The sequence below is a fragment of the Nannospalax galili genome, unplaced genomic scaffold (assembly GCF_000622305.1).
Source record: "Nannospalax galili isolate Female #2095 unplaced genomic scaffold, S.galili_v1.0 scaffold653, whole genome shotgun sequence".
NCBI classification, from domain to species: Eukaryota; Metazoa; Chordata; class Mammalia; order Rodentia; family Spalacidae; genus Nannospalax; species Nannospalax galili.
In genome coordinates this window covers 2,789,492-2,811,510 of record NW_008334077.1, presented here as the reverse complement: position 1 = coordinate 2,811,510, position 22,019 = coordinate 2,789,492, and the positions used below count along the sequence as shown (strand labels likewise).

The following is a 22,019-nucleotide window of genomic DNA, read 5'->3' as shown; positions in this document are numbered from 1 at the left end:
GACCTGGTATTAACAGTGCTTCTTGCAGCTCAGGAAGATGCTTATAATACCCAAGGGAAGGACTTCCATCATCACCCATGGCTATGAGGGTTTCCCCAGTCAGTGGCTCTGTATAACTTGTGGGAACTTCTATCAGCACCACGGGGCAGTAGTAAGGCGCTTTGTGGTCAGGGATGGAAGGCTCACTGTAGGAGCGAGACTAGAATGCATGGCCTCTCCTTCAGGAGACATACTGGTTGTTTTGTGTCCCCTTCTTGAGAGTAGAGGTGGTGGTGAGGCAGGGAGGAGAAGGCTTGTCTGCATTTGGGACTGCTTAAACAATGCCTCTGGTGTACATTAGAAATGGGTGCAGCTCAGTGGAAGGGCACTTGCCTACCATGTGTAAGACTGGGTTCAATCCCCAGCACAGAGAAAAGGAAAAAATTAAAATTAATCCCAGCACTCAGTAGAGAGAAGCAGGCGGATTTCTGTGAGATCCAGGCAGCCTGGTCTACACAGAGTTCCAGGCCAACTGGGGCTACAAGGAGACCCTATCTCAACAAACAAACAAACCAAAAAGAAAAGAAATAGTTTTTCTTTCTTGTAGGTGAACACAGCACTGTTCTACTCAGGCCTTTGGCCAGTTGGCAGTGTATTAACACTCTTGACAAGGCGTCTTGCACAGTGCACAGCCTATGTAGTTCATGGCTGGCCCCTTGGAATGAAGGCCTTATTATAACCAGTCATCCTTTGTCCTGATGGGCTAACATGATTTTAGTGTCCTGCATTCTAATGTTTCCAAGTAGCTCTCTTCATGAGAGTTGCCCTGACTCAGATGGTAGTGAAACTGGGTGAACAGAAGAAGCCTGGGAAGCCAGGTCCTGTACCATCTATACCCACTCCCAAGCATTGTCTGTCTGTAGCTGCGGAGGTCTTAGCTCATTTCTCGGCTCTTCTCCTGCCAGAAGATTTTGCTGCCTGTCAGAAGTAGGCTTCCTGTGATAATGGCACAGAAGGCTGGCTGAGTCTTTAGAGAAAAGAGCTGCTTGGAGATTAACTCACATCCCATTCCAGAGCTTCAGGCTTCCCTGTCCCAGCGGCTTCTTTCCCTGGGGACAGTTGGACACTCCTGATACAGTGCAATCTATGCTAGAAGGCAAATCGCCTCTGTCTCCGGCCTTGGAGGGCTCCAGCTAGTGGATCTTGGGGATGTCCATACCAGGAAATACAAGTTTGAATAGATTTTAGACAGGTGTAGGAAGGAGTTCTGTTAAGTTACATTTTTATTTATGTAATGTGTGCACATAGCTCCCTGTATGGCTTTGTCCTTGGAGGCCAGAGAACAGCTTGGGGAAACCGGTTCTTTCCTTCCACATGTGGGTCCCAAATTGACCTCAGGTTATTAGGATTGGCAGCAAGTACCTTTTACTCACTGAGCCATCTCACTGTCCCTGTTGTTACAGGGTCTCAAGGAACTCACTATGGCTCCTGGAACTTACTATGTAGCTGAGGATGGCCTTGAACTCTTGATCTTCTTGCTTCTACCTCCCTGAGTGCTAGCTAGGATTACTTGTGTGTGCTTCCATATGCAGCAGAAGGGGTTCTTTATGGAGGGAGAAAATTGAGAACTTTTTTTTTAAAATAAGAAAGGGCCCAGATGTGTCCCTGACTCGTTTCTTTCTTTTCCTCAAAAAAGGAGCACACCCAAAGTGGGGCGTGAAGCTGGGAAGGAAGGCTGGTGTGCTTTGGGGTAACCGGCAATAACTGCACCTGCTTTGTAATTTACAAAAACTTTCACTGGTGCTAACATTGGGTCCTATTAACAAAGCTCAGTGGTAGGCAAGATGAGGGTGGGATTTTGCAAGGGTTGGCAAGTATGAACTTGACAGGGAAACTGAGGCACACAAGGACGATCATCTTTAGCACTGAAAAGCTGGTAAGAGAGCTGAGACCAGTGTTAGTCTCTGCTGTGGTCTCTACTTACAGCCCCTGAGTACAGCAGTTGTCACTTTGACCCCTGAGTGCCTTGCCTGAGGGCAGCCACTGGCAAAAAGATTTTGCAGATGGTGAGACAACTCTCTACTACAGTAGGCAAGAAATCTATGAAAAACATAGAGAGCATTTGACATTCAAAGTCACCCTCCTCCCTACTTTGGTTATTAAACAGCAAGGTTAAGATTTTCAGTGGCTCCTTTGTGCTGGTCTTAAATTTTTAAAAATATATTTTATTTATTATTTTTATGTGTATGTGTGTATTGTCTGCATGTATGTAAGTACACCCGTGTTGTATAAGGCCCGAGGAGGTCAGAAGAGGGCGTCGGATCTCCTGGAACTGGAGTTACAGACAGTTGTTAGCTGCCAAGTGGGTGCTGGGATTTGAACCCAGGTCTTCTGCAAGAACAGCCAGTATTCTTAACTGTTGAGCCATCTCTCCAGCCTAGTCTTAAATTTTTTTTTTTTTTTTTTGGTCTTTTTGAGACAGTCTCCCTGTAGCCCCAGCTGTCTTGGAACTTACTATGTAGACCAGGCTGGCCTTGAACTCACAGAGATCTGCTTGCCTCTGCCTCCTGAGTGCTGGGATTAAAGACGTGTGCCACCACGTCCGGCTAGTCTTAAATTTTTTAAGACCTGTGGTCAGACATTATATAGTCTAGACCTCTCGGGTGCTGTGCCCGGATACCATGTTTGAGCTTTCCTAGTGAGTCCTTAGCCTTTTCTGCCTCTTGTTTCTGGAGGGTCAAGGTTGCAGGCCCTGGCTTGCAGGACGCTGCTTCATTCCAGCTCACTGCTACCAGGGTGCACCTTGGGCTGGGCTGCGGACCACGTAGGTCCTAGCAGTTACTACCTGCAGTGGTTATGGTATTCCAAGGCCTGCCACAGAGGGACCAGATGACTTTAGAGTTGAGAAGAGCTGGATGGAAGCCTCTGATACTATGGGAGATGACTTCTCATTGTGCCAAGACTCGCCTTAGCTGAGCCAGTGACTTCTCTTAAATATTCTTCAAAGCTCTTCAGCATCTGAAGTTCTTAGGTTCCAGTGTGAATCTGAGGTTCCAGAGGAATGGTAGATTCTGTGTCCTGTCAGAGTTGTTGCAACAACTCTGGGGTCTGATTCTTAAAAACAAAGAGGAGCTGTTTCCCAGTTTCCCAGCCTGAGGATGGGGAAGGTAGAGACCAATAGGTCCTTTAGAGAGATGATAGGCCTAGGATGACATTTGAGAGCCAAAGTTCATTTGCTGCCACCTGAAAAATAAAGCAGGTAAGAAACAAAGAATACCTTGTCTTGCTGTCTCAGGGGGAAAAACAGGGAAAGGAAATGCTGTGGGCCTTGTGGTCCAGCTATACAGAGCAAATCATTTGACCAGTTTGGTTAATTTAAGAGATGAAACCAATTGTTAAATGGATCGATTTAAAGAAAATAAATGTCTGGTATAGACAACAGCGTTTAGAGCTTATGGTGTGGGCTTCTGTTCCACTCCAGGAGGCTGAGGAAGCTGGAGAGAGTCTAGAGGGCCACCTATCCCACACCTATTTGAAAACTTCTATTTAGTAAACACTGGCACCCAGTTTTGATAACGTGACCTGAGTTGGTTCAGAGTTTGGGGGTTGGCTTTGTCTTTCTGTTGCTGTGGGAGAGGCTGGGGTGCTGGGGCTTTTTCTTAGCCCATGCAGCCTTCTTTAACCTTCTTTGTCTCCAGGGCCCTTTGAAGATGGGCCTGCTCTGTCTCTAGGCGCCAATTTCAGGCGAGTCTCTACTTGGTCCTTCCCACGACATTTCCCTTTTCCAGGCCCTCTACTGCTGCTGTGGTGGCCCAGAAGGAGCAGGGGAGCATGGGCCCAGCCTAGCCCAGGCGCGGGTGGCACCCCTTTTTGCCCTTCCCACCCTGCCTGGATCAAAGGAGCCTCCTTGAGGAGCAGGGAAATACCTCTCCCAATAGCCCTTGCAGTAAGTAAACAGCCAGGGCCTCTTGCAGCTTTTGAAGCCTGGTGCTTTGGCCCTGGAGGAATGCAGAACATTGCATTTTTGGGGTGGACTTAGGTTTCTACTGCTTTCGGTATTTGCAAATTTGAAACAAATGCCCTCATTTAGCAGCAGGCAGGCTGGGCAGTAAACAGGGGCTGTTTCAGGGCGTTTATGGCCGGTCACAGGTATTTGTGGAGAGAGGGACCCCAGCAGGTCTAGAGGAAGATAGGGGGTTTATGGTTAGGTGGGTTTTTTCAAAGATCCCTGTCCAGGTCTGTGGTAGAGGTGGAGGGGTGTTGTTAGGTGGGCTTGTCATAAAAAGTTTTGCTGCCTCCTGCCCCCCCAGGAAGTATCTGTCTGGCAGACAAAGGGGTTTGGGAGGGTGTTTATCCCTAGGGGCTGAGGCTAAGGGCCCCAGTCCCTCTCACTTAGTTGCCAAAGTATCAGGTTTCCAATGAACCCTTCCCTCTCACCCTCAGGACTTGAAAGGCTCGTTAAATGTGCTTTATATATAGCTAGTTGGCTACATCCCCTCACTTCCAGCCAGCTCTGCAGGCAAAGGAGCTAGGGAAACCTGTTTTCCTTTTGTTGTTTCTGGAAGTGGGGTCTGTGAAGGTGCAGCTGAGGAAAGGCCTAGGTTTTAGGAATGGGCCAAACAAGTGTTGCTGGCCTTTGAAGGAACAGCTTAGTCCAGGAGGAGCTGTGCCCTGCCCATCCCCCTCCAAGGAAAATTCAGAAATCTGTTTAGGAGCTGAGTTCTGGTTTCATGATTTCTTTTAATAGTTTTTATTTTTATTTGTGTACGTGTGAGAGTGTGGGTGTATGCATGCCACAGCAAGTGTGTGGAGGTCAGAGAACGTCTCTGAGGAGTTGGCCTTGCACCATGGATTCAAGCGATTGGATTCGGGTTTTTAGGCATACGCAGCAAACACCTTGACCTGCTAAATCATCTCGTAGGCCATGACTCCATGATGTCTCTACTCAGAGACCTTATAATTTACTCAATTTCCTCTTTGGAATGATGGACATAATACCAATCCTGTAAGAATGCATCTCAGTAACTCTAAGTATGTTTCTCACATTTTCTCATCCTTAAAATTGGAGTACAGCTGGGTGTGGTGATTCATGCCTTTGATCTCAGCACACTCAGGAGGCAGAGGCAGGCAGATCTCTGAATTCGAAGCCAACCTGGCTTACATAGCGATTTCCAGGCCAGTTAGGACTACAGGGAGACCCAGTCTCAAAAAGACAAAAAAAAAAAAAAAGAAAAAAAAAGGATATAACTTATAATCAATGATACAGCATGTCTTGTGTCTTTTCATTTTATTTTAATTTTATGTATATGAGTATTTTGCCTGCATGTGTGTAGGTGCACCCTGTGCTTTCAGTGCTTGTGGAGGCCAGATGTGGTGTCAGATCCCCTGAAATTGGAGTTACACATGGTTGTTAGCCGCCATGTGGGTACTGGGAACTGAACCCGGGCCCTCTGCCAGAGCAACCAGTGCTCTTAACCACTGAGCCATCTTGTGTCTGTTTCACTGGTGTTTAATTTTCCTTTAGTGCGCATAAATACTGGCCCATTTTAAAATCAGTGGCATTTTGGAAATTTGACATATATGTAGGACTTAGTGGTCCATCTAATAGAATGTTCAGTAAGAGAAGGTTGTAACTGTGATGTGGGTGATGAGTTTATAGGCCTGTTTTTGCTTCTCATTCTCCAGTAACTTTCAACAGAAACTGTTTTCCTTTTAATCTGGCATAAGTGACAAATGATGCTTAAAACACAAGGCATCATTCTAAGCTCATTGATATCTCCCCCCCCCATCGTCTGTCTGTCTGTGGGTGGTAGGGATGCTTTGAAGTCCTCAGAAGGCAAGAGATACCCAGATAGATATTCCTTAAGCCAGCAAAACTGCTTGTTAAAGAAAGAATAAAATGACTCATGCCTCTGATTGCAGAGCCTTCATTTTAAACGGCTGGGCTGTTCCTGGTGGAGACTGGAGGTTCACTCCAGGAATGGGTGTCCAGAGCAGAAACTGGAATAGAGAAAGAAGAGAGTAATTAAGACAGGACTGCAGAGAAGGGCTCAGAGAGTCCCAGGGGAAGTGTCAGGAACTCAGGGGTTGGAGACCTGAGTGGGGCAGGCAGGAGACAGACAGGATTTTCTCTCCTAGGCAACGCATTGGGGTGGGGTTGATCCTGATGGGATTCGTTCTGCTCTGTGATGCTGCAGCTTCATTGAATGGTACCTTTCCCCTTTAGGAGGACTCAAGTAGCTCCAAACCTTAGGAAGTCTGCGTAATATATATAGGGTATTGTGCACATGAGACATTCTACCACTGTGTAGAATGCGAATTTGTGGAGGTTTGTTTTGTTTTGCTTTTTTTAGTTGTGCTAGGGATCAAACTTAGAGCCTATGTAAGCACTCTACCCCCTATGTAAGCACTCTACCCCCCCACACACACATGGAAGCTGGGATGTATATATACACCCCAGCTTCCTTTTTATTTTAAAAATATGTGTTTATTGGGGCTGGAAAGATGGCTCAGCAGTTAACAGCACTGGCTGCTCTTGCAGAGGACCTGAGTTCTATTCCCAGCATCTACAACCATCCATAACTCCAGTTCCAGGGGATCCGATGCTCTCTTCTGACCTCCATAGGCACTGCATGACAGGGCACACTTACATACATGTAGGCAATACAATCATGCACATGAAATACAATAAAAATAATATATTTTAAAATGTATTTATAGCCAGGCGTGGTGGTGCACGCCTTTAATCCCAACACTCGGGAGGTGGAGGCAGGTGGATCTTTGTGAGTTCGAGGCCAGCCTGGTCTACATAGTGAGTTCCAGGACGGCTGGGGCTACAAGGAGACCCTGTCTCAAAAAAGACAAAAATATAAATAAGTAAATAAAATGTATTTATAATGTTTTCTTATGTATTTTTTATGTGTACAAGTGTTTTGCCTGCAAGTATGCATGCGTACTACATGTGTGCAATGCCAATGGAGTCCAGAAGAGGGCGTTATATCCCTTGTGGGTGCTGGGAACTGTACCCAGGTCCTCTGCAGGAGTAGCCAGTACTCTTAACCGTTCAGCCAACTCTCCAGCCCCCTTACTGGAATTCTTAACTTGCGTGAGTTCTGGTTCCTTTAATGATGGAATTGATGGACTGTGGATTGGGGTTTAGATGATAGACAAGAAGAGAAAGATATTCTCCTTTTGTCTGACCATCAAGACAAAGCTTGCAGGGTCATTTTGGTAAAGTTTAGGCATTCCACTTTACAGGGGTTCCAGAATGGATTCGTTCTACGATTGATCAGAATTTTAACTCTAGGAACAGGTGCTCAGGTGGGAAAGGGACTGATAATGATCTGCCTAGAAAGCAGGTATGCAAAAGTTACAGGGGCTATGAGTGTATGCATGTGTGTGTGTACACATGTACAAAGGCCTGAGGAGGATGTGGGCACCCTGTTCCCTGATGTGTTACTCCTTTGAGATGGGGTCTCTTACTGAACCTATTTTTGTGTCCTGCACTCCCCCACCTCCCAGTCTGGCTGACTAGCAAGCTGCAGCCATCCTCCTGTTTCTGTCCAACCCAGAGCTAGGGTTACAGGTGTGCAGCCATGCCCAGCTTTTGTTTTTTTATATGGGTGCTGGGGATTTGAACTCAGGTCTCATGTTTGCACAGCAAAACATTCTTGCCCACTGAACTATCTCCCCAGCTATTCAGGAGTGTTTAGAAGAAGAGTGTCAATTGACATATTTAAAGTGTCAATGCTTTATTCATTGGGAAGAAGAGTTAGAGAGGTGTGAAAAAATTTCAGTGCTCTTTCCTTGAAAGCCTGTGATGTACTGAGGAGAGAGTTGATGGCATACAACTTATTTTTTGGAGGCTCTCCAAAACACAATTTGAAGTCAAAGGGGGCCATGGTTCCTTTCAAATCAGGTCAACCAGCTGGGCCTGGTGGCACTGGCCTATAATTATAATCACAACTACAAAGTAGGCTGAGGCAGGAGGTTCAAGGCTTTCCTGGATTACAGGGTAAATTCAAGCCTAACTTGGGTAATTTAATGAGAACATGTCTCAAAAGAAAAAGAAGGCTAAGGCTATACCTCAGTGGTAGAGCACTTGCCTAATACACTTGAAGCCTTGTTTTCAATTTCTAGTAGCACAAGTCCAAAACCAAACTAGATCAACAATACACAGTTAGCTCTCAACTTCTGTAGGGAATTGGTTTTCACCTCTCCCCCGAATTGGTTTTTCACCTCCTCCCCCAATCTCCAGCACTGCAGAACCAAACCAACCAACCAGATTCTTTTTTTTTTTTAGTCTTTTTTGAGACAGGGTCCTGGAACTCACTATGTAGACCAGGCTGGCCTTGAACTCACAGAGATCCACCTGCCTCTGCCTCCTGAGTGCTGGGATTTTGTGCTGGGATTAAAAGTGTGCGCCACCATGCCTGGCTCTATAAAATAAGTTTTAAAACCTATCTAACGTAGGTTGAATCTACAGGTACAGAGAGCTAACATTGAGGGTCCCCTCCACCACTTTTTTGATAGAATGCCTAGCTGGAGTTCACTCTGTAGCCAAGGATGACCTTGTACCCAGACCCTCTTGCTTCTCCCTCCCTAGTGTTAGGATTACAGGCCTGCTCTACTGCATCTTGTTTATGCTGTGCTGGGGATAGAACCCAGGGCTTCATGAACTCTAAGCAAGCAGTCTACCAACTGAGCTATAGCCTCAGCCTTTGTAATGGCTGAGGACACCAGGCTATGGGCCCTTTATTTCTGAGTTTAACTAGTTGCCTAGTTTTGGTCTATTTACCCCTCATTTACGTCAGTGATGGAGAAAGGTGAGGAGAACTTGGATGGCCCTCCATGGGTTTCCTGCCAGCAACTGGAATTATGGGTGAAGACAGGGGCAGCCAATACCTTAGCCCTAGAGGAGAGGGAGAGAGAGAAGAGAGGGAAGTGTTGATCAGACTGTCAGGACAACAAATCCCTCTGAGCCCAGGTTGGAAGTAAATTAGCTAAAAGTTACTCTTAGACTCCTGACAAATTGCTTGCAGTTTTTGCTGCCAAAAGAGAACTGTGAAAACAAGGTGTAAATTGGGCTACTTACACTGTGGCCATGTTGTTTCCATGAAGTTGGTGGAAGCTGAGGATCCAAGTGGGCTTTTCAGGCTCCTTGTTGAGTTCCTCTGCTATCTGGCATCAGGTGGACTTGAGTAGTGTTGGTCTTGTCCGGGGAGAAATACCCTTGAACACAACACGTATGGTGATCAGACAGGCCTTTGAGGTGTACCTGAGATCAGCCCCTTTCTCAGATCAAAGAAATACCTTTTGTTCTCCCCTCCCCTCCCCTCACACTTTTTCCTTTGCCCTGGAGCCAGAGTCACAAAGAGGTTGCAATGTGAGGGTCTACACCTAGTCACAAGAATGGTGGGTGGCTCCACCCCCCTACCATGTGTATCTTCCTTCAGGTTATGCATTTCCTGCCTTCTGCTCCTGTTGCCTGTATGTGTAGTGACTGCCTGGGCTAGCCTGGGTACCCAGGCTCTGCTGGGCCTTCTGCTTGCTCTTACAGGACTGTAAACTGATGAGACTCTCCACATAAAGCCAGATCTCACTCCAGGCTAAGTGTTTTTGTTGCTGAATCATTTGCATTCATTAAAAGTAGTGAAGGGTGAGTGATATTTAAGGCAACAGGACAGGTTTGTTGGAGCCCCAGATTTTGTTGGAACTGCTGCCTTGGAGCCTCATTAAGAATTCTTGGGACTGTAGAGAGAGGATGGGCGTATAGCTCATTCAAGCTTACTTAACTTCTGACTGCCTTGGGCTTAGGCCAGCTACTAAAATATGAAAAATGTTTGCCCAGCAGCCCCCAGAGCTTGGCCAGACTGCCCTGGCCAAAGAAAACATACACTTACAATTCATTATTTAGCCTCCTCCTGTGTGATTGCTCCGGTTTCTTCCTCCCCAGGGACCTTCCTGAGTTGGGGGCGGGCACTGCATGTAGGGGGAGAGGGCAGGAAGGCTCCTATAACTTTTTTTTTTTTTTTGGTCTTTTTGAGACAGGGTCTCCCTGTAGCCCCAGCTGTCCTGGAACTCACTATGTGGACTAGGCTGGCCTTGAACTCACAGAGATCCACCTGCCTCTGCCTCCCGAGTGCTGGGATTAAAGGCGTGCACCACCACGCCTGGCAGGCTCCTATAACTTTTAAGGGTGAGCTTAAATCTAGAAGTACCGCCTGTATCCCTTTACTGCACTGTTCTCCGTTTGTTTCATGGGTTCCTCGCTGGTGGATTTTGGTTTGTTTCTGAAGGCTTCCTGTTTTAAACAATGCCACCACACCTACCGCTGAACCTGTCTTTGCCCTTGTGCTAGTGTAGGATAATTCCTGGAATTGGATTGGAAGAATTGATCAGAATTTTAAATAAGATTTTTGTATGTAAGGTGTGTGCGTGCATGTGTGTGTGTGTGTGTGTGTGTGTGTGTGTGTGTGTGTGCGCCCGCATGTGCCACAGTCTCACTAAACCCTGAATCACTGTTCAAATAGGCCTATCCAAATCATACAGACTAATGTGTGGAAAATGTAGAGTGGGTTCCAATGTGGGGCGTTGCTAGGGTGCCCAGGTGATTTATCATTCAGACATTCACACCTCTATTACTAATAATCCCCACAAGATGGCCAACACCAGCCCAGGTTGCTCCAGGTAACTGGCAGTGTGGTTGCCTCTGGCCCACCCTGGGCCTCACTCTGACCTCTGAGGCATGTCTCTACTCTCTGGCACAGAGTTGCCTGCTTCTTTTCATTTTCCATTGTGTCAGATGGATTCTTTTTGTTGCTCCCAAGTTGATAAGCCCAGTGCTGTGGATCAGTCTTGTCTTTGTTTCCCCACAAGTCTAACCCTGCCCCAGAGGCTCAGTGGTTGCTTAAGAAGTTGTTGGATTGCAAAGACCAGAATTCTAGCCCTGGAAGGGTTTAACTTTGCTGAACTGCATTTCTTGCGTGAGGTAAAAATGCTAATCCCTCTAGCCCGTGTTCACCGTGAGGGCCCAGCTAGGTCATTTTCAAAGAGGCTTTTCACTGTGGGTTGTGAGCTTCAGAGATCCTGACCCTCAGCCACCCTGACACCAGTGATAATGTTCTTGGGAGTCCTTAGGATTTGGCCAGCTATGTAGACTTAGTTTCCATGTGTTACTGCTCCCTCAATTGCCCTCCTGTGTTCCCTAGTCTTCAGTCCCATTGTCCCAGGTGTAATTCAGGTCTTGTCATTTCTCTTTTGGAATTCTATTAGGAAAAGGGAGTGAATGTTTTAAAAAGCAGGGTAGGTAAGATGGGCTTGTTAAAGGAGCTTGCCGCCAAGGCAGAGGATTTCATTTGAGGTTGACTCCCAAAACTCACATGGTGGGTTCTCCAAGTTGTCTTCTGACCTCCACACACTTATTCACAGTCTTTATTAAAAAAATAAAAAAGGACTGGAGAGATGGCTCATTGGTTAAGAGCTTACACCGCTCTTCCAGAAGACACAGGTTTGGTTCCCTGCACCCACTTTGGCTCATAGCTGCCTAATAAGTAGCTCCAAGGGATCTGACACCCTCTTCTGGCCTCCTCAGGCATGTATACTCCTCACTTGCACCTACCCATACACAAGCATATACCACATATACACATAAAATTTTAAAGTCTGTTTAGCTGGAGGTGGTGGTGTATACCTTTAATCCCAATATTTGCCAGGCTGAGGCAGGTAGATCTTTGTGAGTCTGAGGCCAGGCCAGGGCTACATAATAAGACATTGTCTTAAAAAAAAAAAAAAAAGGCAAGATATTTCTTACCTCAAAAATATTCAAGATAAGAACTTTGCAGCCCCCCCAAAACAAACAAATGAGAAGCCACCAGATGCAAAGGGGAGGAGATAATGTGTAAATGCATAGAGTTAAGAAAAGGCATCTGTGGGCTGGGGAAGCATTCCCCACACTAGTGTGAGGCCCTGAATGCAAATCCCTAGAATCCAAATAAAGCCAGTCATAGAAGTAGGGGATGCTAATCCTTCTCCTGTGGCATGATGGGAGGTGGAGACCAACGAATCCCTCCAAGCCAGCAGGCCAACTAGCCTGGTGTATATAGAGGCAAACAGCAAAGATACCCTGTCTGAAACAGGTAGAAAGCAAGGACCAACACTGAGTTGTCCTCTGACCTCCACGTGAGCACTTGGTGACTCCATTCACACAAATGTCAGTGCACACACACACACACACACACATCATGTATATACACATGAATTCTATTTTTAGTTCATGTATGAGTGTTTGCCTGTTTGTATGTAAGTGTACCATGTATGTGGAGTGCCCTCTGAGGTCAGAAGAGGGTATCAGATCCCCTGAAACTGGAGTTACAGATAGTTGTTAGCTTCCATGTGGGTGCTAGGAACTGAACCCAGGTCCTCTGCAAGAGTAGCCAGTGCTCTTAACCGCTGAGCTATTCGACCCCCACAAAAAAATTTTTTTTTCCTTTGAAAGAAATTTATTCTCCAAGCATGGTAGTGTACATCTTTTTTTGTGTGTGTCTTTTTGTAGTCCCAGCCGACCTGAACTCTCACAAAGATCCACCTGCCTCTGCCTCCCAAGTGCTGGGACTAAAGGTGTGTGCCACCATGCCCAGCCGGTAGTGTACATTTTAATCCCAGCACTAGGGAGGCAAAAGCAGGTGGATCTTTGTGAGTTCAAGGCCAGCCAGGGCTACATAGTGAGATCCTCTCTCAAAGAACTGAGCAAAATAAAACAGCTCCCTTCCCCCAAAACCAGAAAGATAAAGAAATGTATTCAAGAACTGTTAGAATGATTGAATAGACTACTATCAAAAATCAGTTGAGGGAGCTGGAGAGGTGGCTCAGTGGTTAAGAGCACTGGCTGCTCTTGCAGAGGACCCTGGTTCGGTTTCCAGCACCCATGTGGTGGCTAACAGCTGTTTGTAACTCCAGTTCCAGGGGATCCAGTACTCTCTTCTGGCCTCTTTTGGCATTGCACAACATGGGTGTACTTACATAGACACAGGCAAAATACTCATATACAGAAAAGTAAATAAAATTTTTTTTAAATCAATTGAAAGGCTCTTTAAAAAATTGTGTCCCAGGGCTGGAGAGATGGGTCAGCAGTTAAGAGCACTGACCGCTCTTACAGAGGACCCGGGTTCAATTCCCAGCATCCACATGGCGGCTATGAACCATCCTTAACTCCAGTTCCAGGGGAATCCGAAGCCCTCTTCTGACCTCCATGGCACTGCATGACACGGGTGCACTCACATACATGCAGGCAATACACTTATACACATAAAATTAAAAAAAAAAATTGCATCCCAAACTTATTGTAGCAAATGGTTTAGAAGGAAAACTTCTGAAAAATGTTGAGCCCATAATGCTTTAATGGCTGTTATAGAGCCAAGGACCAAATGGATGACATCCTGAGTGCATCCCAGAGTTGATATAACCTTGTCCCCAAGTGTGGCTGACGGAGCAGAAAAGAAACCACACTATTTAAAAATTGCTGCTGTTAAGGTCTAATATGAAATATTGGCCAATTAAACCCAATTCTACATTAAAGGATAAGGAACTGTAAACAAAGATGTATTCCAAAAAGTGTGTGGTTTAATCCCATGATCCCAATGCAGATTGGCATCCATTCTTATTTAAAAAAAAAAAACACAAAAAAACCCCAAATCTAAGCAGCCTTAAATTTGAAAATGAAATTAAAATGTTCTTATTAAGTAAAGGAAGGTATACATTGAAACAATAAAATCAGTTTATTACTATTCAGCACTGGGGGAATTGTAGATCAAATAAGTAAAAAAATAAAGTTAACATTCTTTATGGATATTACTGTTTTTTTAAATGTGGGAAACAGTTACCAACTGAAAAACTCTATGGTCATTATGATAATTTAGTGATTTGTCCAAATACAAAACCTGAGGACAGGGGATGTAGTTCAGTGGTAGAGAACATGAGGCCCTGAGTTCAAGCACCCTCCCCCTCCTAAAACAAACACCCAAAATCCCAATAATCAGTTAAAAGGCCACATTTGCTGTGTCTCAAGTAATGGGTTAGAAAATGCAGTGGAGGCCTGGGGTGTAGTTCTGCGGTAAGAGCCCTTCATTAATATGTACATCCCCAGCCCAGCAAAAAGAAAGCACACTGGAAACATTTTCCATTATTCTCCGTTCATCAGTTATATGTACTTAGATGTAAGCTAATAGTGATGGAAACTGTATGTTGAAGAATCAGTGAATATTATTCTCTTCTGGGTTTCAAACTAATTGAGATGGTGGAAAGGGAGGGAGGAAGACAGACAGACAGATTTAGGGATTAGATAGGTAGAGATCCAAATGGTTTCATTAAGTGTTAAAAGTAGACTGAGCAGCCGGGCGTGGTGGCGCACTCCTTTAGTCCTAGCCCTCGGGAGGCAGAGGCTGGTGGATCACTCTGAGTTCGAGGCCAGGCTGGTCTACATAGCGAGTTCCAGGCCAGCTGGGGCTACCAGGAGACCCTGTTTCAAAAAAGACAAAAAAAAAAAAAAAAAAAAAAAAGAAAAATGAAAAAAAAGGGGGTTTTTTTTTTTTAATTGGGGGGAAGGGTTTGGTTTTTTTGAGACAGTGTCTTCCTGTAGCCCCAGCTGGCCTGGAACTTGCTATGTAGAGCAGGCTGGCTTCAATCTCACAGAGATCTGCGTGCCTCTGCCTCCTGAGTGCTGGGACTAAAGGTGCGCACCACCACCCCCAGCTTAGAAATAAGGTATTTAAAAATTTTTACTTTATGTGTATGAGTGTTTTGCCTGCATGTATGTTAGTACATCACATGTGTGCAGTAACAGTGACATTGCAGCACAGAAAAGGGTGTTGGATCCCCTGGAACTGGAGTTAAGGATGGTTGTTAGCTGCCATGTGGGTGTTGGGAACAGAATCTGGGTCCCCTGTAAGAGCAGCCAGTGCTCTTAACCACTGAGCCATTTTTCCAGCCCTCAAGCAATAAGATTTTAGTTTAAAAAGGATAAAGTTGTCCTAGTCATCCCTGAATTAGGTAAATTCACCCGCTTGTCACAGAAGTGCTGGGATATTGCTCTGTTTGTGTGTGTGTGTGTGTGTGTGTGTGTGTGTGTGTGTGTGTGTATGTGTAAAACCACAGTCAATCAGATATCACCTGTTCCTGACCTGTGTCCCTAGGTGGTTTGCTTCTTCAGCAGTTTCCTCTGCCTGGAATATGGAAGCTGTGCTTTTTAACTTTGTGAACTGAGGGTCTTAACCTTTGAAGGCCTTGGGCATCTTGGGTGAGGTTCCCTCCTGGGGCATAGCACTGTCAGCCACACTCTTCCTGAAATGGATCCTTCCAGAGCACTTTGTAGTGCAGAGTTGATTTTTGCACAGGAGGCTCTCACATGCATTAAAATGGGACAATATTTAAATTAATTCAAGGCAACTCTGCACCCAGGGGAAAATTTACTTCCTGTTTTCCAGCTTGGATTCTGTCCCTTTGTTCCCATAAGCAGAAGAGAAACCTTCGCTGTCTTGTTCACTATTACGTCTTAGCACTTAGAACAATTCCTGGCTCACAGTGGGCATTTAATAACTTAATGACCGTCAGAGCTAAGTGTGATAATGTGTGCCTGTGATCTCAGCACTTAGGAAGCTGAGGTAGGAGAACTTTCAAGCTCAGCCTGGGCTCTTTTTTTTTTTTTTTGCTTTACCTCCGAGCTACATTCCCTGCCCCTAAAAACATTTTGAAATCCTAAACTCTGGTAACTGGGAATATGGGTTTATTTAGATTAGGGTCTTGGCAGATATATTCAAGTTAAAACGAAGTCCCTGAGGTGGTGACTAATCCTACATAAACGGCTGGTGTCCAATAAGAAGAGATCATAGAGCAGACGCACCCTGTGGGAAGACAGTCACAGGGAAGATGGGAAGATGGAGGCAGAGATTGGAATGATGCATACACAAGCTAAGGAGCACTGGGGACTGCAGCAGCCATGAAGATGCAGTGAATACAGAGCTTCTGGAAAGAGCCCACCCGGCCAAGGTTGTCAAAAGGACAACAGCGTTGATTAAGCAGTTGTGGCCATTTGTTCTGACAATTCTAGAAGTCTGATAGAACAGGTATTGTCCAGTAGTTACGACCTCTATGAATGTCTCCCCATGCTAGAGACCCCCCCCCAATTCATTATCTGGCTGCCATAGCAACCACCCTCTTGGGAACCAAGACTCATGTAGTAGTGATGTTTGTTGTTGGGGGACAACCTGAGCAGGATAAATTTTCATCTCATCTCCTTTGCTTTCTGGCTCTGATACAGTGTGGCCCAGTGGCCTCTGGCTGGTTTTCCCTCTTATCCTTTGAATGCTGAGCATTTTGATATTTACTTAGACTTTCTGATCATGCCTTATCTCTGGCTTTTTAAATTAAAAAAAAATATTTGTATGTGTGTGCCTGAGTGTATGTATGTGCACCCTGTGACTGCAGGTGCCCACGGAGGCCAGAGAGAGCATTGTATCACCTGGAGCTGGAATTCCAGGTAGTTGTGAGCCGTCCAATGTGGGTCCTGGGAATTGAACCTGGGTCTTCTGCTGGAGCAGTAAAGTGCTCTTGATCGCTGAACCATCTCTCCATCCCCTCTCTGGCTTTCTAGTCTGTTTTCTGTTACTGTTGTTCAGTGTGAGGGTTTGAACCTGAGGCCTTCTGCAGCTAAACAAGCATTCTACCACTGAAGTTATAATGTTCTCAGCCTCTGACTTTTTGTTTTCCAATCTCCTATTCTTCCATAAAACCTTGTATTGAAGTCTCCTTCTTCCAGGGTTTTTCACTGACTCTGTAAACTCCCTCTGACCTAGAAGCTTCCCCTGTGCATGCTCAGCACCCCACCCATCATCCCATGTGACAGCAAATGCTGGTGATCACAGAAGGCCTTCTGGAGCCAGAGATGACTTGAGATTTGACTCCTGCATTTGTTTCTTACTGGCTGTGTAAAATTGAGCAATTAGCTTTACTTCTGTGCCTCAGTTTCCTCATCTGCATAATGGGGATCATAGCACCTATTTCACTGGTGGGTGTGAGCCTTAACAAGATAGTATGGTTAAAATGCTTGGAACAGTGCCTGGCACATAGTAAGGGTCAGTAAGTGTTAGCTATTATTCTAATTATATGTTTACTTGTCTGACTCCCCCACTAAGCTGGGACACTTAAAGGCAGTAATTGTGTGTTTTTTCTCTTTGCATCTCCAGTTCCTAAGAGTACTTGGCATATGGTAGGCTCTAAATAAATGTTTGTTGAATTAATAATGATAATTAATGTAATTGCCTACCAAGAACCCATATTGGGTTTTGACCTTCTACTGGTTGGTTCCACATGATGTGGGGAGGATGCATCCAAGTTATCTGGCTCAAGTAAGCCACCACGTATCAGCTGATGTTTCCTAAGCACCCACTTCCCATGGACCAGCCACGGGGGATGAGGAGTTGGATAAATGTGAGCTCAGCTCTTACCCTTCAGGTGCTTGGAATGTAGTAGGTGGGCCAGACAGACAGTGAAGCGTTGGATGGCCGTGTTAGGTTTGAGTAGATGGGCAGTAGAGAAATGAGTGTATGTGGTAGAGGGTACAAGGAATGTGTATGAAATCAGTGCTCTAGTTGGTGATCTGTTGCCATTCAACTTTGACTTGTTAATCTTTAAAAAAAATAATTTTTTTAGCATTTATTTATTTGGGGGTGGGTATGCATGTGTGCCATGGCATACATATGGAGGTCAGGGGCAACTTGTACCATGTGGGTCCTCGGAATCAAACTCAGTTAGTTTGTCAGGCTTGGGTGGCAGGCACCCTTAACCACTGAGCCATCTGGTGGGCCTCACTTTAAAAATTTTTATTTATGGGGCTGGAGAGATGGCTCAGAGGTTAAGAGCACGGAATGTTCTTCCAGAAGGACCTGACACCTTCTTCTGGCCTCCGTGGGCATTGCGTGACACAGGTGCATTTACATACAGGAAGACAAAACACTTATAAATAATAATACAATATTTATAAAAATTGAAAAAATGAGCCGGTCGTGGTGGTGCATGCCTTTAATACCACCACTCGGGAGGCAGAGGCAGGTAGATCTCTGTGAGTTCAAGGCCAGCCTGGTCTATATAGTGAGTTCAGGACAGCTGGGGCTACAGGGAGACACTGTCTCAAAAAGACCCCCTCCCCAAAATTTTAAAAATAATTAAAAAATAAAAATAAAAAAATAATTAAAATATTTTAAATTATTTGTATTTTTTATGTGTATGAGTGTTTTGCCTAAATGTAAGTGAATTGTGTGTATTTTTTTGTCCTTTTTTTTTCTTTCCACATTCATTTAGAAAGATTCATGAACTTTTAGTAGTGAATATGGGCTCTTCGGGCTTCATTCGCACAGGGTTTGATTCTCCTCATGTGCACGTCCCTTGGTGGACACATAACATCTGCTTCTCTCTCTGGACTCTGTGTCGGTCAATAATCATTGCTAGAGCCATTATTTCATTAGTGGATTTTCAAATGGTGATATTCTATTTATTAGCTGGAAATTTCTATAAAGACAAGCATCTTCATTAACTGTTTCATTACTCTGAGCTATAGCTGTTCTAGAAAGGGAAATAAATGCTTGATTTTTCTTTTAACCAGTGATCACAATAATGTGATGGTTTTCAAGCATCCTTCAGAGGAGACCAGTGAGAAGAAACTTTGGGCTTTTTTTCTAAAAGAACCATCATGAATTCACCAATTTTTTGTTTGTTTATTTGTTTTTGTTTTTGTTTTTTTTTTTTAATCAGAATCTCCCTGTATAGCCCAGGCTGGATTCAAACTCCTATTCCTTCTGCCTCAGTCTCCGCAGGGCTGTGGCTATAGACATGGGCCACACACAACATGTGGCTTTGTCTTTTTTTTTCAATGTGTATGAATGCATTGCCTGCATGTGTGTAAGTGCACCCGTGTCATTCAGTACCCATGGAGGTCAGAAGAGGACGTTGGATCCCCTGCAACTGGAGTTACAGATGGTTTTTACTTGCCATATGTGTGCTGGAAATCAAACCTTGGTCCTCTGCAAGAGCAACCAGTGCTCTTAACTGCTAAGCCATCTCTCTAGACCCTTAATTTTATTTATTTTGATACAGGGTCCCATGCCATAGACCAGGCTAGCCTGAAAATCACTCTGTATCCCATCCCTGCCATCCCTCTGCCTCAGCCTGCTGGGATTATAGGTATGCACCACCAGGCTTAGCCAGCTTGTAGCCTTTTTTTTTTTTTTTTTTTAAAAAATTTTTTTTTTAAAAAAAAAAAAAAAAAAAAAACCCAAGAAACAAAAAATGTTTTCCAAACACACAGAGGAGGGAGTAGGGGTAGGGAGAGGTACCTGTCCATCCAGCCCCAGCCCCCAGCCCATGTGGTTTTGGCAGCAATAAGGGAAGTGGGGTAATGGCCCAAAAAATAAAAATGGTATGTGTGTGTGGGGGACGGTCGGTGCAAAAGCTGAAGAGAGTGGTGGGGGAAGGGACAGACGAGGTCCGTACTGGGAACTCAGCAGGTGGGAGGCCATTTCATAACATTTCTTGTTGATCAAACCACCAGGAACACCTTCTTTGCCCATCAGCAGAACTAGCGTCTCGTCTTGGCCATCATGGTGACAGTGACTTTGAAGGTGGGCGCTCCTCCGGTGCTCTTGGTACAAAGATCCATAGTAAATTCCCCTTCTGCAGCAGTGAGTCCCGGATCACAGAACATTTCTGGCCCCCAAGTGTCAGACCATTCACGAAAAAAACTTGACCGATCTTTGCCAACCAGGACACCAACTTCAGCTGGCATAATGCTAATGAAGGTTTTCCTGGGGACAGCGACCCAGACGGAGGGCCAGTCCTTGTTAGCCTACGATGGCTGCGTCCTGACAGGTCCCCTCCGCCATGAGGCTGTCGATGTAGGCGTTCCACCCGGCCATGGCCCCGCTACTAGGGCTGCTCTCCGGGCTGCTGCTGGGGCCGCTGGCTGGGCTCGGGCTGGGCTCGGGCTGGCGGAGGCAGAGAGCTCGGCCGTCCGTCCGCAACGCCGCTCTGCTAGTTGTGCAGCAGCCCTCGCACAGCCACTTTCTTCAGCTAGAGCCTTAAAAAAAAAATTAAAAATGTAATGTGAATGAATGTATTGCCTGCATGTAGGTAGATGCACCCATGTCGTGCAGTGCTCACAGAGGTCAGAAGAGGATGTCGGATCCCCTGGAACTGGAGTTAAGGACGGTTGTTAGTGGCCGTGTGGGTTCCGGGATTTGAACCCGGGTCTTCTGCAAGAACAGCCAGTGCTCTTAACCTCTGAGCCATCTCTCCAGCCCCCAGCCTCAGCCTTTTAATGAGATCCCCGCTAGTCTTTGCTCATCTCCCTGTATAATAAGGTGGACTTTGCCTTAGTGCATTCCACAACTCAGTCTGGACTCAACCACTTCTCTATGGAGAAAGGATATAGAATTTTTAGGCTATTTGTTCTTTATTACCAGTATTATTATAGTAATTCCAGAGAGGAATTACTATAGTGCAGACCTCCTCTGGCTAATATAGGACTGTTTTCTTCATTTACTCACCAGTGCTGAGTGCTCCTTTTTTTTGTCTTGGCTTTCATTTGATGGGTAAAAACAAGTCATTTTGTAGGTCACTACTGCGTTGGATTTTTTCTTATATTTATTAATCACTGTCCTAGTTTGTTTCTCCATTGCTGTGACAAAATACTCTGACCACTACTATCTTGGGGAGGAAAGGGTTTATTCAGCTTACATCTCCCAGGTCACAGTTCATCAGGGAGCCCAAAGTAGACACTCAGGGCAGGAACTGGGAGGCAGGAGCTGGAGCATAGGCCATGGAGGAACACTGCTTACTGGCTTGCTCCTCTGGCCGGTGCTCAGCCTGCTTTCTTATGCAACACAGGCCCACCTGCCCAGGGGTGACACTATCCACAGTGGGCTGGGCCCTCCCACATCACTCAACAATCAAGAAAATACCCCACAGACATGGCCACAGGCCAGTTCAATGGAGGTAATTCCCCAATTGAGGCTCCCTCAACCCAGGTTTGTCAAGTTGACACTAAAGGTATCCAGCACAATCACTTAGATTTGTTTTGAGAACTCTTCATATCATTTTGACCATGTTTCTATTTGTTTATGAGAATCCCACCCCCCCACATGTAGCTCAGGCTGGCCTTAGAATAGTGATCCTCCTGCCGCAGCGTCTCAAGTATTGGGATTACAGGTGTGTTTTATTTTGTTGTTTATTTTTGATTTTTTTTTTTTTGATTTTTTTTTTTTTGAGGCGGGGTCTCCCTGTAGCCCCCAGAACTCACTATGTAGACCAGGCTGGTCTGGAACACATAGAAATCCACTTGCCTCTCCTCCTGTGTGCTGGGATTAAAGGCATGTGCCCTCCACCACACCTGGCTAAATTTTAATTTAAAAAAAAAATTGTTTTTTTTTCTTTTTGGTCTTTTTGAGACAGGGTCTCCCTGTAGCCCCAGCTGTCCTGGAACTCACTACGTAGGCCAGGCTGACCTTGAACTCACAGAGATCCGCCTGCCTCTGCCTCCCGAGTGCTGGGATTAAAGATGTGCGCCACCACACCCAGCTAATTTAAGTGTTTTTATTTGCACATATATTTGTGTGTGTACACATGTATGCAGATGTTTGTGTGGAGGCTAGAGGCTGACATTGGGTGTCTTCCTCAACTATTCTCCATCTTATTTTTTTTAATTGTTTTATATTTACTTATTTTTATGTGCATGAGTATTTTGCCTGAACGGATGGATGTAAGTGCACCCATGAGTACAGTGCCTGTGGAGGCCAGAAGAAGGCATTGGATCCCCTGGAACTGTAAAATTAGAGAGTTGTGAGTTGCCATGTGGGGGCTGGGACTGAACAACCTGGCTTCTCTGCAAGAGTAGTAAGTATTCTTTCTTTCTGTCTTTTTGAGACAGGGTCTCCCTGTAGCCCCAGCTGTCCTGGAACTCACATGTAGACCAGGCTGGCCTTGAACTCACAGAGATC

At 45.4% G+C, this 22,019-nt stretch overlaps 1 protein-coding gene and 1 pseudogene across 1 annotated transcript in view; one reads left to right on the top strand and one right to left on the bottom strand.

Annotated features, from left to right (window-relative positions):
- Positions 1-22,019, top strand: part of Ptk7 (protein tyrosine kinase 7 (inactive)) — an 81,831-nt gene that overhangs the window by 9,123 nt on the left and 50,689 nt on the right. The window lies entirely within an intron of this gene.
- LOC103730818 lies at positions 5,884-19,998 on the bottom strand (annotated as a pseudogene).